Here is a 15233-nt window from a genome sequence, read left to right as displayed (position 1 = left end):
ACGCGGTCGCGTTGCCTAGCGTTAGAGCAACTATGGCATATTATATATCAAATCGAAGCCCCGAATGTTAGCTTTTTAACGCAACTGAAACCGCGTCGTTTGGACCTCTGTAGCTAAAGTTATAGCTGTTTGAGTGCAGAGAGGTCAGGCTGGACAACTTAGCAATTTCTCCAACTTCTTGCATTCCTTCCACTTTTGCATGCTTTCTTCCCATCCTCCAAGCCATTCCTGCCTTATAATATCTGAAAACACTTAACACACATATCAAGGCATCTAATGGTAATAAGAGAGGATTAATAATAAGAAAATATAAGATCAAAAAAGCATGTTTTCAATCAAAGCACATAATTAGGAAGGCAAATGTAAAACCATGCAAATAATATGAATAAGTGGGTAAAGAGTTTATGAAAACCACTCAATTGAGCACAAGATAAACCATGAAATAGTGGTTTATCAAGCATCCCTTTCGATGAATGGAGATTCAAAACTGCATTCTATGAACTCGAATTTGAACGGATAAAGCTCAAAAAGATATTGCCTGAGTTAACATTCCAGTTCAATGAGGATGAGTGCCCACAGATTCGAGAGAAGATTGAACAAAGGGGTTGGCTAAGGCTCACGAACCCAGAAGCAAAGACAAACGTCTTCAAGAACTCAACCAACGGCAGCTAGCTCAGACGAAGGCATTTAATGAGTTCACCGTACTTAATGAAGGACGGCAACTACATAGGGAGGAGTTCAACATAAACACTCAAGCCAAGTTGAACTATATGTCTGGTCATATGGATAATCTACACTCTGCCCTAGGGATGATGTAGTCCAAAAAGATCTAACAGAACAAGAGGAAAGGAAGGTGAAACAGCAGAAGGAAACATTAAAAAAGAAGATGGAAGATGCTGGCTTCTGGAAAAAGTTGATTGGAAAAGGAAAGGGAAGTGGGAGTTCAAGCACTCAAGAAAAACACAAAGAGGACAAACAAGAGGGAGAGCATGAGCACTCCCATGAGTAAAAGGTGGTGGAGTTCCCTCTTTGTTCCATCTTTTTCAAAGCTTTAAATAAGGAAAATCATGTATGAAATAGAACACGTTTTCATAGTAGCTTAGGAATTTTCAATTTTGTCTTTAGTATTTTCATTGCTTAGGTCTATGCTTGCTGGTTCAAGTTACCTATCTTCATTTTCACCTTCCTTACTTGTATGCTTGTCTCTTAAGTCAAATAAAAAAAGAGATGTTATGAAAGACCAGAGTGATGATCAATTGTGGAGTAGGTTTTTAAGCTTGTGGTGTAGTAATCACTTAGCTAAGTTGGTTCACCAACAAGGTAGGAAGGCAACTATCTGTCCTGAAGTCATATGCTTGAAACACACCCCATGAGACTAGCTAAATAACAAGATCCTAATAAGAAAAAGGAAAAGACCAATAAGAGTTGAAAAAGAAAGAAAAGTAATAAGAAATAAGGCTAGGCACCAAGGGCTTGAATCTTGAGGGATGAGTCTGTGGTGCTCTTGTACCATGGATCTGCTTGGATGAATAAGTTCTTAGGAGTGCTTCATCACTTGGTAGCTTGGGTTAACTAACCTAGGATTATCAACTGAAAATCCACTATAAAGAGCAACCTTGCTACAGAACATTTAGTAACCCAAAGAGGTGCTAGACACCAAGGCCTCAAGGAAAGAAAATAACAAACCATGTGCCTGTGGTGTGCATGTATGGGGGAGAGAGACTTGAGGGAGTAAGTCCTTAGGGGTGTTTCAACACCTAGCACCTTGAACCAACTGGTTCGGGAGTGTTGGCTGAAAGCTTATTTTAAAGAGTCGCCCCCTCACAGAGCACTTAGCCTAAGGATACAATAAACCTTGAAAAGACAAAGGGATCAATAAATAAAAGTCTCAAAGGGTGCAATCAAGTGAGTATTCCAGGACATGATAAAGGTCTGAAAGCCAGTAGAGGAATGAACCTAAGTTGCTATGCATGAAACCCCATAAAACCAAGGACATGACTTCCACAATAATGATTCATTCCTCTTGTCACTTCATTCATCATTCTCATGTTTCAGTACTTGCTTAGGGACAAGCAAGCTTTAAGTTTGGTGTTGTGATGCCAGGGCATTTCGGCCAGTTTCACTGACCTTTTCTTTACTGTTTTAGGGTAGTTTCATGCATTTTCTTAGGAAATAAGCAAGTTTTGGGTAGAATTCCACTTACATCTTGATTCAAGCAAACATTGTGAATTTTATATGATTTCATGAGAATTATGCATGAATTTAATGACAAATTGGATTATGTATAACTCATAACTTGGATTAGAACTTTGATGCACTTTATTTGCTTGATTTCAGGACAAAGGAAGCAAGGAAAAGCCACGCTAGTCTAACTAACGTGACCACTAACGTGGAATGGGAGCTAGCTTGCAACGTTAATGAGAAAAGTGATCGCCAATAACATCTTCGAAGCCATCATAGCCCACGTTAATTACCACGTTAACTACATTAACGTGGAGGAAAAGGAAGCTCCAAGCGTTAGTGGTAAAAGTGAGTGCCACTAACGCTCCAAAAGGGTAATTGGCCACATTAAGAGTCACGTTAACTCAGTTAACGCGAACTCTAACGTGGAAGAGGAAAGATAATGCCAACGTTAGTGACACTCACCTTTGTCACTAACGTTGGACTAAGCCCATATTGGCTACGTTAAGAGCCACGTTAACTTGGTTAACGTGGAAGGAGCATGGAATTGCCAATATTAGTGACATTCACCTTTGTCACTAACGTTGGAGATGGCAATCAACACCACGTTAGTGGTCACGTTAATGTAATTAACGTGAGGCACTAACGTGGGAAAGGGGCGTTTTGTAGCGTTAGTGAAAAAGGTAGGTGTCACTAACGCTCTCGAAGATTTGGCAAGCCTACATTAAAGGTTACGTTAACTATACTAACGTGAACTCTAACGTAGGGAGAAAGAGGTACTCTAAACGTTATTGGGAAAGGTAAACCCCAATAACGTTTGCGAAGGGCCAAGAGGCAATGTTAGTGGTCACGTTAGTGCCACTAACGTTGAAGTTAACGTGGACCATTTTGGGTTAGGAATGTTAGTGAAAAAGGTGATTGTCACTAACGTTCTCGACCCCATATTTTCACTTAACGTTAACATCACTAACGCCCTAAGCTAAAGTCCATGCCTATTGCACACTTTCTCTGCAATTGAAGTTGAGCCCACTAAAGATGATAACTGTTTTAACTCAAGATCCAAAGGCCCATATCCAAGACTTGAAGAGCCAACTAGAAGATCAGAAGAGTAGTATAAATAGGAGTAGTTTTGAACTAGAGAGGAAGCTTTTGGATTGAGAGAACTACTCTCTGTATAATTTTACTTTCTCTGTAACTTCTAGTTTTAATTCTAGAATGCATTCTCCATCTTTGTTTTCCATTCCCAGAGCCATGAACAACTAAACCCCTTTCCATTATCCATCTTTCTTTTCTCTTGATTTTACTAGAAAGCTTTCAATCTTCATCCAATTGGGTAGTTGTCTTGGAAAAGAAGCTATTCATACTTGGATCTCTTCAGAACCTTGGAAGAGGAATGAAGAGATCATGCTAGAAATGCTTTCTCATGTTGGACCAAATTGGGGTTTGGATGGATATAGTGACATATAATCCTACCAACACTTTGAGTTGGAAATACATGTGGTATAATCAGTGACCATACTTCATCTCTTCTTATGAGCAATTGGACCAAGGAATTGGCTATTGATCAAGATTTGAGAGATTGAATTACCAAGGAATTGGAATTCAATCACTTAAGATTGCCAAGGAGATCAATGAATGCATTGATTGAGGAAGAGATGAAAATGAACTTGATCGGGAGAATGCAACATCTCCTAAGCCCAATGAATCCCCCATTTCTAATCTTACCCATTCTCTTTAATTTCTGCAATTTACTTCCATGCTAAATTCCCCATTCCCCATTTAAGATTCTGCAATTTACTTTCCGTCATTTATATTCAGCTCTTTATTCCCAGCATTTACATTTTCTGCTATTTACTTTCCGCCATTTAATTTCCTGCAACTCTCACATCAAATTCTGCTTAGCTCAACTAGAACATTCCTCTAATTAAAGTTGATTGACCAATCAATCCCTGTAGGATTCGACCTCACTCTATTGTGAGTTTTTACTTGACGACAATTCGGTACACTTGCCGAGGGAAATTGTTGAGAGACAAGTTTCCGTGCATCAGCCACCAAGAAAGGCAAGGAGAAAGCTACTCACAAACCACCAGCAAGGAGAGGAACAAAAAGAGCATTAGTGGCAGAGCCATCTTCAACAGCAGTGACACCCTCAACAAAACGAACCAAGAGGATCACCAAGGTCGATGAAAAAGAAAAAGCTTTTCCAGCAAAGGATACTACGCAGTTTCTTAACTGCTACTGTGAACAGATGTTCCCCATCCTGGCAGCAAGGAACTATAACAATGAGCACCTTCTTATCCTCCCAACCCATATTGCTGAATTTGTTGAGCCCCGCATTGAGCGAAGACAATGGGAATTCCTACAGAGACAGCCACGGCAAGTTAATCTTTCATGGGTAGTAGAATTCTACTCCAATTTTCACATGCCAACCATGCAGTTTGTTTACGTTCGTCAGAAGCAAGTCCCCATGACTGAAGAGGCCATTCAACAAGCTTTAGATCTTCCCCCTACTCCAGAAGGATTGGACGCATTCCAAGAAGCCTCACTCAAGCGCCAGACATACCAATTTGACTGGGACGCCATTCTCAGAGTCATCGCAGAACCTGGCAGCCTATGGATCTACGGGTCGGCTTCAGCACTTACCTTGGAGGCTCGAGTATGGGCACAGATTATGTCCCATTACGTCTTTTCGAGCACTCATGAATCCTCCTTCACTGCAGACATGGCTGTTTTACTCTGGTGTATCCTTACAGACCAGCACCTCAATTTACCAAGACACGTTCGGCATGCTATGGGACACATACAAATTGCGAGCAACTTACCTTTTCCCACCTTGGTTTCAGATCTAGTCTCAGCAGCCGGAGTTTCCTATAGAGCTGGGGATACCAAGGCCATGATCCCACGAGATGATCAACATGTCTCTAATGGGAAGTATATCAGACCTCCAGCAGCCACTATCAACCGAAGCACAGAACCAGCAGAAGACACCCCCTCTTCTTCCACACCACAAGCACCTACAATAAACTAACTGCTCCATCAAATACTTGAAAGGTTGGATCGGCAGGAACACAAAGCAAAGCTAATAGAGCGCCGTAACCAGCGCCGATTTACATACCTTAAGGAGCTATTTATGGGAAAATACAGATCTGACAAAGACCCAGACACCCCGGACTCCACTTCATTTACCAGCACAGGGAGCCATGATAGTCCTGATGGTGGAGATACTGCTACCAGCCCCCCTTTATTCCTGACAGATGGCACCGAGGACGGTGCAAAGCCTTAAGTGTGGGGAGGTCGGTCAGTACCTGACTTCCGGAGGTAAACTCTCTCCCCTAAACACCAATAAAATAGGATATTTAGTTAACTTTTTTTTTGTCTGGAATAGGATAGATTGCATAGAAATAGGTTATTTGCATTTATGTTCTACTTGATTGAAGATAATAAGTTTCTTCTAAGACCCCATTTTTGAAAAAATTTCACTAACTTAAAACTTTTCTGGTTAAATTTGTTTGAAGTTGTATTTAGAACATAGTTTAAAAAACTAAGAACACACAACCTGTGAGATTTGAGCTTAATTATATGGTTACATTATTTAACCATAAATATTTTATTACTGTGTGTTCACTTCTTTATGATTGTAACCTTTATTTTGTTTCATCCTATATGTCCAATGTTTAATGTGTTATATGCATGCATATGATTGAGGCCATTATTTGATTTTAGCTCACTTATCCCAAATAAGCCTACCCTTTAAATTACCTTTGTTAGCCACTTTGAGCCTTTTTTCCCATTTATTCTATATTTTACCACATTACTAGCCTTAAGCGGAAAAATAATTAAATATCCCAATTGAATCTTTAGTTAGCTTAAGATAGAAATTGTGTGTTAATTAAGTATGGGAAAATTGTGGGAACAAGGGTTAATAAGGGAATGTGTCATGATAAAATAATGGAAATTTAGGTACCTACTCATGTGAAACTATGAAAATTTAAAATTCATGTGCATTAATAAGCTATATTTATTTTCATATAAAAAAATCCAAAAATATCCAATAATTAAATAAATAAGGGGACAAAATTACCCCGATTCTAAGTTAAGTTAAGTTCTAAGATCAATGCATATGTGATAAAAATTAAAAGAAAGTTGATGCATGAGTGTGTAATGCAGAAGTGAAAATTTTTTGGTGGCTAGGCATGATTCTAGAGTTATATAGAGTGTATGTATGTTAGGTGAAAGCTTAGGTTAATTAAAGATTCAATTTATAGCTCACCTAGCCATATATATATATATACCCTTACCCTTACCTTAGCCCCATTACAGCCTTGAAAAGACCTCATGATGTTTGTATTGGTACATTAATTATTGTTGATTGGTTAGGTGAGAAACAAAGTTTAGAAAGAATGATTAGAGAAGAGTAGAGTGATTACCCTATACACTTGAGAGACTAGAGTGCAAATACACCATCAGTGAGGGTTCAATGCTTAATTCTATGTTCCCTGCTTTCATGAGCTATCTTCTTCCAATGTTACCTGTTTCTACTATATAAATTGAGTAAGTGAAAATTAAATTTATGTTTGTCTTGAAGAGCTTATTTATTTTAACCAAGTAGACAAGAACCATATAGTTGCCTTCATAATTATAGGTTGCATTGCGTTGCATGAGTTTTACATTTTCCTACTCATTTATTTTATCTCCTTAAGCTAAGCATGAGGACATGCTAATGTTTAAGTGAGGGGAGGTTGATAAACCATTATTTTATGATTTATATTGTGTTTAATTGTGTGGTTTTATCAAGTCCTTACCCACTTATTCATATGATTAGCATGTATTTACAATTCCTTCCCAAAATTGTTCCATGGTTGAAAACTTGCTTCCTAGAGATCTTTTAATTATGTATTTTTATCCTCCTTTATACCATTCGATGCCGTGATCCGTGTGTTAAGTGTTTCAGGCTTCATAGGGCAGAAATGGCTTAGAGAATGGAGAGGAAGCTTGCAAAAATGGAAGGAACACAAGAAACTAAGGAGATTACCAGCAAACACTGACGCGAGCGCATGGCTCACGCAAACGCGCAAAATGGAGAAATCGCCGCGACGCGAACGCGTGCCTGACACAAACGCGTGGATTGGAATCAGCACGAATGACGGGAACGCGTGGCAAGGAAAATCGTTGAGCGACGCGAATGCGTGGACGACGTGTACACGTGATCTACGTGATCTGCAGAAATTACATAATACACTGGGGGCGATTTTGGGCCACGTTTTACCCTAATTTTTGGCCCAGAAACACAGAATAAAGCGAGGTAACATGCAGAGACTCAACACGCATCCATACACATTCAGATTCATCACATTAGGATTACATTAGTTTTTAGATCTGAATTTAGATTAGTGTCACATTAATAGTTTATGCTTTTGCTTTGGATTGTGGATGTTGAAGAGCCATTACATCCGTGAAGACACTACTTTAGTTTGTTCCTTTATCCTTTACTCTTTTTAATTGATTATTGACTCTATTCAAATAAGTATGTTACATTTTGAGTTTATTAATATATAGAGTTATTTTTAGTTTTAATTAATTTTAATTCTCTATTTAATTTTATTCAATTATGTCTTCTTATATTTTTATGATTATTAACTCCATGTCAATGGAGTAAATTCTCCACTTAACATGGGGGTTGATTAAGAGGAGACACTTGAGTTGGAATGCTTAAGTGATTAGTTAAATTGGACGTTGTAGGCTAATTTTGTACCTACTAACACTAGACCTCCCTAAGGGAGAGGACTAGGAATTGCAGGTAAAAGTTAGTTCAATCACTATACTTTCCCTTATTCAGAAAGGGTTAACCAAGTGAAACACAACCTCTTTACACTACACTTGAGAAGATTCCAACAAGGATAGAACTTCCAATTAATTATTCTCCCAGTCAAGACCTTTTAATATTAATAATAATTCTTAGTTAATTGCTTTAATTTACAATTACTTTTAATTACTCATTATCCAACTTAAACTTTCTGAAATTTTTCTGATTAATAAATTAGCACTCTTTCCTGCAACTCGTTGGGAGACGACCTGGAACTCATACTCTCAGTATTTTTTTTTCTAAAATTTGTGACAACCTTTTTTAAATTGGTGAGGAAGATCTTAGCTGGTTAAGAGCTATACGTGCAACGCTATTCTCTTATTTGAATTCTCTTAATTGGTTAACTTCTACCACGCATCAATGGCATTGATGCTACCCTTAGGGTTGGGTTGAGGTTGGGAGGGCAAACTACTTGAGGTTGAAGCTTGTTGGGTATTTTGTGCAGTTTGAGGAAGGAGAGTTAAATGGGAAAGGGCATCGGCTATTGTAGCCATATATGCTTCTTGTTTCTTGTGAAACTCTCGTTGTTCTTGCATGAAGGTGTGAATTGTGTCATTCATGTTAGGTTGGTTGGAGGGAAGGGCTTGGTTAACTTGAGGAGGGCTAGGCCTACTATGTGGGTGTTGGTACTTCCCTTGAGGTTGAGATTGCGGGGGTTGTTGGTATGGTTGTTGGTATTGTGGTTGACCTTGGGGTTGTTGGTAGTAGTAGACTTGGGTGTTTTGGTTGGAATGAGATTGAGGAGCTTGGTTCCACCTTTGGTTTGAGTTATCCCTCCACCCTTGGTTTTGATTTCCTCCATGTTGGTTGGATCCTTGGTTGTAATTTGGTTTTTGTGGGTAAGAGTTGGCTACCGCCAATGTAGCGTCCTCTTGGAGCTGAGGACACTCATCGGTGTAATGAGTGTTACATGCACAAACACCACATACCCTTGGTGGTCCTTTGATCCTTGGAGGTTGAGGTGGAGCACTTATCAAAGCTTGAGGATTTTGTTACCCTTGGGTGAGTTGTCGTAACAAAATTGTCATTTCACCAAGGGTCTTGGTCAAAATAGCATCTCCAGAGGGAGAAAATTCATTCACAGCTTTCGGTTGTGGACTCCTTGCCCTTGAGTGTTGAGTGGAGTCCGCCAAATCTGATATAACCTCCCATGGTTCCGCAACGGTCTTGTTCTTGGTCAATGAACCTCCACTCGCGGCATCTAGGAGAAGCTTGTATTGGTGATGCATTCCTTGATAGAAATAACTGATAAGAACCAACTCATCAATCCGATGGTGAGGACAAGCCTCCATCAACTTCTTAAATCTCTCCAAATATTCATACAAAGTCTCCCCATCCCGTTGCACAATGCAAGAAATCTCTCTTCGCAACTTGTCTATTTTCTGGGCAGGGTAGAACTTTTCCAAAAACTCTTTATGCAACAAGTCCCAGTTGGATCAACCTTCACCTGTCTGAGTATAAAACCACTCCTTCGCTTTTCCCTCCAAAGAGAAAGGAAAGGCGAAGACCAACACTGCAGCTTCATCGGCCCCTTGTCTTCTTGCAGTTGCACAAGTAACTTGAAAATCCTTGAGATGCTTCAAGGGATCCTCTCCAGGCAGTCCATTGTACTTGGGGAGCAAGTTTATCGTGCCAGACTTGAGCTCAAAATTTGGGTCTAAGGCTGGATACAAGGTTTGAAGTGGTTGCAAGTTAAGATCAGGAGCTCCGGCCTCCTTCAAGGTGATTCTTCTAGGTGGTTCCGCCATGTCAGTGTCACCTGAGTCACTCAAAGAGAATTCAGTACTCCCCACAGATGAATATAGAGTCTCCTCGTTAATTGGAGAATGATGGTCACGGATGGTTGGTGATAGTGAATGGGAGTGCTCCTCAAGAGAACCCGATTCACTATTCATAAAAGCTAGCCGGCACCGAGCTTGCCTTAAATGAGTTAAAGTTTTTTCAATTTTCGGATCAAAAGTGGCCAATCTCGGGTCTGGAAGCGACTGTGTCATTCAACTGAGGAGCAATAAAACTATGCAATTATGAAGGGAAAAACAAAAGTAAACAAGTAAACAAGAACAAACTCAACAATCAAAGACTACTAAAGTTAACTAAAGAGGAATGTGGTATCTACAATTAGAGCTAAGTAGCAAACCAAAATCAAGTATTCACAATATTCACATATTTACAACAACCAAAATAGTAGCACTCATTGCACATAAAGTGAACTCCCCGACAACGGCGCCAAAATTTGATGTTGATGAGGGGTAGGTGATGAGCAGATAATTTATACCCTTTTTGGCATTATTTTTACATAGTTTTTAGTATGTTTTAGTTAATTTTTATTATATTTTTATTAGTTTTTATGCAAAAATCACATTTATGGATTTACTATGAGTTTGTGTATTTTTCTATAATTTCAGGTATTTTCTGGCTGAAATTGAGGGACCTGAGCAAAAGTCTAATTCACAGGCTGGGAAAGGACTGCAGATGCTGTTGGATTCTGACCCTCCTGCACGCGAAATGGATTTTCTAGAGCTACAGAAGCCCAAATGGCGCGCTCTCAATCGAGTTGGAAAGTAGACATCTTGGGCTTTCCAGAAATGTATAATAGTCCATACTTTTTCCGAGATTTGATGGCCCAAACTAGCGTCTAAACGCCAGCCAAAGACCCTTTTCTGGCGTAAAACGCCAGAACTGGAGTTAAACGCCCATACTGGCATCCAGGCTGGCATTTAACTCTAGAAATGGCCTATGCACGTGTAAAGCTCAATGGTCAGCCCAAGCACACACCAAGTGAGTCCCGGAAGTGAATTTCTGCACTAACTGCAATTAGTTACTTATTTTCTGTAAATCCTAGTAACTAGTTTAGTATAAATAGCACTTTTACTATTGTATTCGTAGACTTTGATGGTTGGAAACCCTCTTTTCATTTTATGTTCACAATTGGGAGGCTGGCCATTTGGCCATGCCTAGACCTTTTTCTCTTATATAGTTTCTATGGTGGAGTTTCTACACCTCATAAATTAAGGTGCAGAGCTCTGCTGTTCTTCATGAATTAATGCAAGTACTATTGTTTCTCTTTCAATTCACGCTTACTTCTCCAAGATATACTCTTGTACTTAATTCAGTTAAGTCAGAATGAAGGGGTGACCCGTGACAATCACCCACTATCTTCATTACTCGCTTAGCCAAGATCCGCGTGCTTGACAACCACAAGCGCTCTACATGATGTTCAACGTAGTGATTGGACGACAGCCGGAGTATATTCTCTTGGGTCTCTAATCCACGGACCGAGTCCGTGATATTGGATCTTCGTGGTATAGGCTAGAACCAATTGGCAGCATTCCTGAGATCCGAAAATTCTAAACCTTGTCTGTGGTATTTCGAGTAAGATCTGGGAAGGGATGACTGTGACAAGCTTCAAACTTGCGAATGTTGGGCGCAGTGACAGTGTGAAAAAGGATAGAGAGATCCTATTCCGACGCTGGTAAGAATCAATAGATGATTAGCTGTGCGGTAGCTGTACCTGGTATTTGTCATCCGAGACGAGAAATCCGACAGTTGATTAGCCGTGCAGAAACCGTACCTGGTATTTTTCATCCGAGAGGATCATACAGCTTGCCATGGAAGGGAGTACGCGTGATTGGAAGAAGACAATAGGAAAGCAGAGGTTCAGAAGCAACGAAGCATCTCCAAACGCTTATCTGAAATTCCCACCAATGAATTACATAAGTATCTTTATTTCTTTTTATGTTTTATTTATCTTTTAATTATCAAAACCCTATAATCATTTGAATCCGCCTGACTAAAATTTACAAGATGACCATAGTTTGCTTCAAGCCTACAATCTCCGTGGGATTGACCCTTACTCACGTAAGGTATTACTTGGACGACCCAGTGCACTTGCTGGTTAGTTGTGCGAAGTTGTGAAAAGTGTGATCACAATTTCGTGCACCAAGTTCCTGGCGCCGTTGCCGGGGATTGTTCGAGTTTGGACAACTGACGGTTCATTTTGTTGCTTAGATTAGGTAATTTTATTTTATGTTTAAGCCTTTTATTTTTTATTTTCAAAAAAACAAAAAAAATTGTTCTTCAGAGTTTTTAAGAATGAATTCTAGAGCTTCATGAGATATGTTGAAGCCTGGCTGGCTGTTAAGCCATGTCTAATCTTTTGGACCGAGGTTTCCACTTTCCATTATAGAAAGGACATGTCTATATTTGTTATGCTGAAGCTTGGCTAGCCATTTGGCCATGTCTAATTCCTTTGGACCGAAGCTTTAGACTAACATTACATGAATCCTGGAATTCTTATTAAAAATTTTGAACTTTTCTATTTTCTTTTTCCAAAATAAATTTTCAAAAAATATACAAAAAAATTTAATAAAACAATAAAAACCAAAAAAAAAATTTATGTTTCTTGTTTGAGTCTTGTGTCAGATTTTAATTTTGGTGTCAATTGCATGTTTTAATTTTTCTTAAATTTTCGAAAATATATACATTGTGTTCTTCTTGATCTTCAAGTTATTCTTGATGATTTTCCTTGTTTGATCTTTAATTTTTCTTGTTTTGTGTCTTTTCTTATTTTTCTTGTGTATTTTCGAATTGTTAGTGTCCCTAGTACAAAAATTTCTAAGTTTGGTGTCTTGCATGTGTTTCTTTTCTTAAAAAAATTTTCAAAAATATGTTCTTGATGTTCATCATGATCTTCAAACTTTTCTTGGTGTTCATCTTGACATTCAAAGTGTTCTTGCATGCATTATTTGCTTTAATCTTAAATTTTTATGTCTTGTGTCATTTTGTTGTTTTTCTCTTTCTTCATTAATTCAAAAAAATAATATCTTTCCCTTATTTTACTCATAAATTTCGAAATTTTGGGTTGACTTAGTCAAAAAATTTTAAAATTTAGTTGTTTCTTGTTAGTCAAGTCAAAATTTCAATTTAAAAATTTTATCTTTTCAAATCTTTTTCAAAAATCAAATCTTTTTCATTTTCCTTTTTAACATTTTTGAATTTTTTAAATAAATTTTCAAAATCTTTTTCTTATTTTTATTTCACATTTTCGAAAATTTTACTAATAATTAATGCTTTGATTAAAAAATTTCAAGTTTGTTACTTTTCTGTTAAGAAAGGTTCAATCTTTAAATTCTAGAATCATATCTTTTAGTTTCTTGTTAGTCAAGTCATCAACTTTAATTTTAAAAATCAAATCTTTTTAAATTTCTTTTTCAAATATTTTTCAAAATAAATTTCAATCATATCTTTTTCAAAATTTAATTTGAAAATCTTTTTCTAACTTCTTATCTTTTCAAAATTTATTTTCAAATCTTTTTCAATTAACTACTTGACTTTTTGTTTGATTTTAAAAAGTTTTCTATTTCTTATATTTTTCAAAACCACCTAACTACTTTTCTCTCTCTCTAATTTTCGAAAACCACTAACCCCTTTTCAAAATTCTTTTTAATTAACTAATTGTTTTAAATTCTAATTTTATTTTATTTATTTTAATATTTTTTAAATTAACTTAATTAATTAAATAAAACCAAAAATATTTTCCTTTTCTTTTAATTAATATTCGAATACTCTCCATTCTCTGTGTTCGAATTCCTCTTATTCTCTCTCTACCTCATTCTTCTACTTTTCTATTCTCATACTAACATAAAGGAATCTCTATACTGTGACATAGAGGATTCCACTATTCTCTTTGTTCTCTTCTTTTTCATATGAGGAATAATAAGGATAAGAACATTCTTGTTGAAGCTGATCTTGAACCTGAAAGGACTCTGAAGAGGAAGCTAAGAGAAGCTAAAGCACAACATTCTGGAGAGGACTTTACAGAAATTTTCGAAAAAGAAGAAGACATAGCAGCCGAACCAAACAACAATGGTGGAGATGCAAGGAAAATGCTTGGTGACTTTACTGCACCAACTTTTGACTTCTATGGAAGAAGCATCTCAATTCCTGCAATTGGAGCAAATAACTTTGAGCTTAAGCCTCAATTAGTTTCTCTAATGCAGCAGAATTGCAAGTTTCATGGACTTCTATTGGAAGATCCTCATCAATTTTTAGCTGAATTCTTGTAAATCTGTGACACTGTTAAGACCAATGGGCTTAATCCCGAGGTCTACAGATTTCTGCTTTTCCCCTTTGCTGTAAGAGACAGAGCTAGGATATGGTTGGACTCACAACCTAAAGAAAGCCTGAACTCTTGGGAAGAGTTAGTCAATGCTTTCTTGGCCAAGTTCTTTCCACCTCAAAAGATGAGCAAGCTTAGAGTGGAAGTCCAAACCTTCAGACAGAAGGAAGTTGAATCCCTCTATGAAGCTTGAGAAAGATACAAGCAATTGATCAGAAGGTGTCCTTGAAGAACTGAAGATGGTACTGGGTGGTGGTTGGGGGAGGGAGAGGGAGCAGAGAGGGAGAAGAGGGTTGGGGGTGGGGGGGCTCGCAACTGATAGGGTTCGCGGGCTGGGGGTTATATTTTCGAATCCACGCGGCCACGTGGGGCACGCGGTCGCGTGGTTGGGACGAAAATGGGAGTGACACAATCGCATGGGGTGCGCGATCGCATGAGACGGGGGGGAGAAGGGTGACGCGATCGCGTGGGTCGCGCGATCGCATCGTTGGAATTTGTGCTAAACGCACGACTCCAGCACCATTTTAGCGCAACTCTCTGTCTCCTTTTGGGGTGATGTGCAATCCATGCGATGCGATTGCGTCGCTCACGCGGTCGCGTGGGATTGGTATTGTGCAAGTGACGCGGTCGCATGGGGTATGCGATCGCGTGGGCCAATTTGTGCAAAACGCACAGGGGCCGCACGATTCCAGCCTAACTTTCTGTTCGTTGGATCCTTACGCCGATATATATATCACACGGCCGCGTGGGTCACGCGGTTGCACGGGTGGTATTTTCCGCGATATGACGCGATCGCATGGGGCATGCGGTCGCGTCGTGCATCCCCTTTTTTTTGTGCATGAAAAATGCAGAATGCAATGATTAATAAGAATGTTATGCATGATTCCAAGTTTAATAAATTAAAATGAAAAAGAAAAAATGAAAGCAATTAATAAGAAATAAATTGAAAAAGAAGCGACCATACCCTGGTGGGTTGTCTCCCACCTAGCACTTTTAGTTAAAGTCCTTAAGTTGGACATTGGAGGAGTATCTTGCTATGGTGGCTTATGTTTAAATTCGTCCAAAAATCTC

General features: G+C 38.5%; 1 non-coding gene across 1 annotated transcript; it reads left to right on the top strand.

The window, feature by feature from the left end:
- Positions 1 to 9310: 9310 nt before the first annotated feature.
- Positions 9311 to 9417, top strand: LOC148571357 (small nucleolar RNA R71). The gene has a single exon (XR_015880476.1). It is a non-coding gene; the product is annotated as a small nucleolar RNA R71 (small nucleolar RNA).
- Positions 9418 to 15233: the final 5816 nt, after the last annotated feature.

The sequence above is a fragment of the Arachis ipaensis genome, chromosome B3 (genome assembly GCF_059453495.1).
Source record: "Arachis ipaensis isolate K30076 ecotype BB chromosome B3, ASM5945349v1, whole genome shotgun sequence".
NCBI lineage: Eukaryota > Viridiplantae > Streptophyta > Magnoliopsida > Fabales > Fabaceae > Arachis > Arachis ipaensis.
The sequence above is the reverse complement of the archived record's forward strand: the minus strand, read 5'-3'. Positions and strand labels throughout refer to the sequence as shown.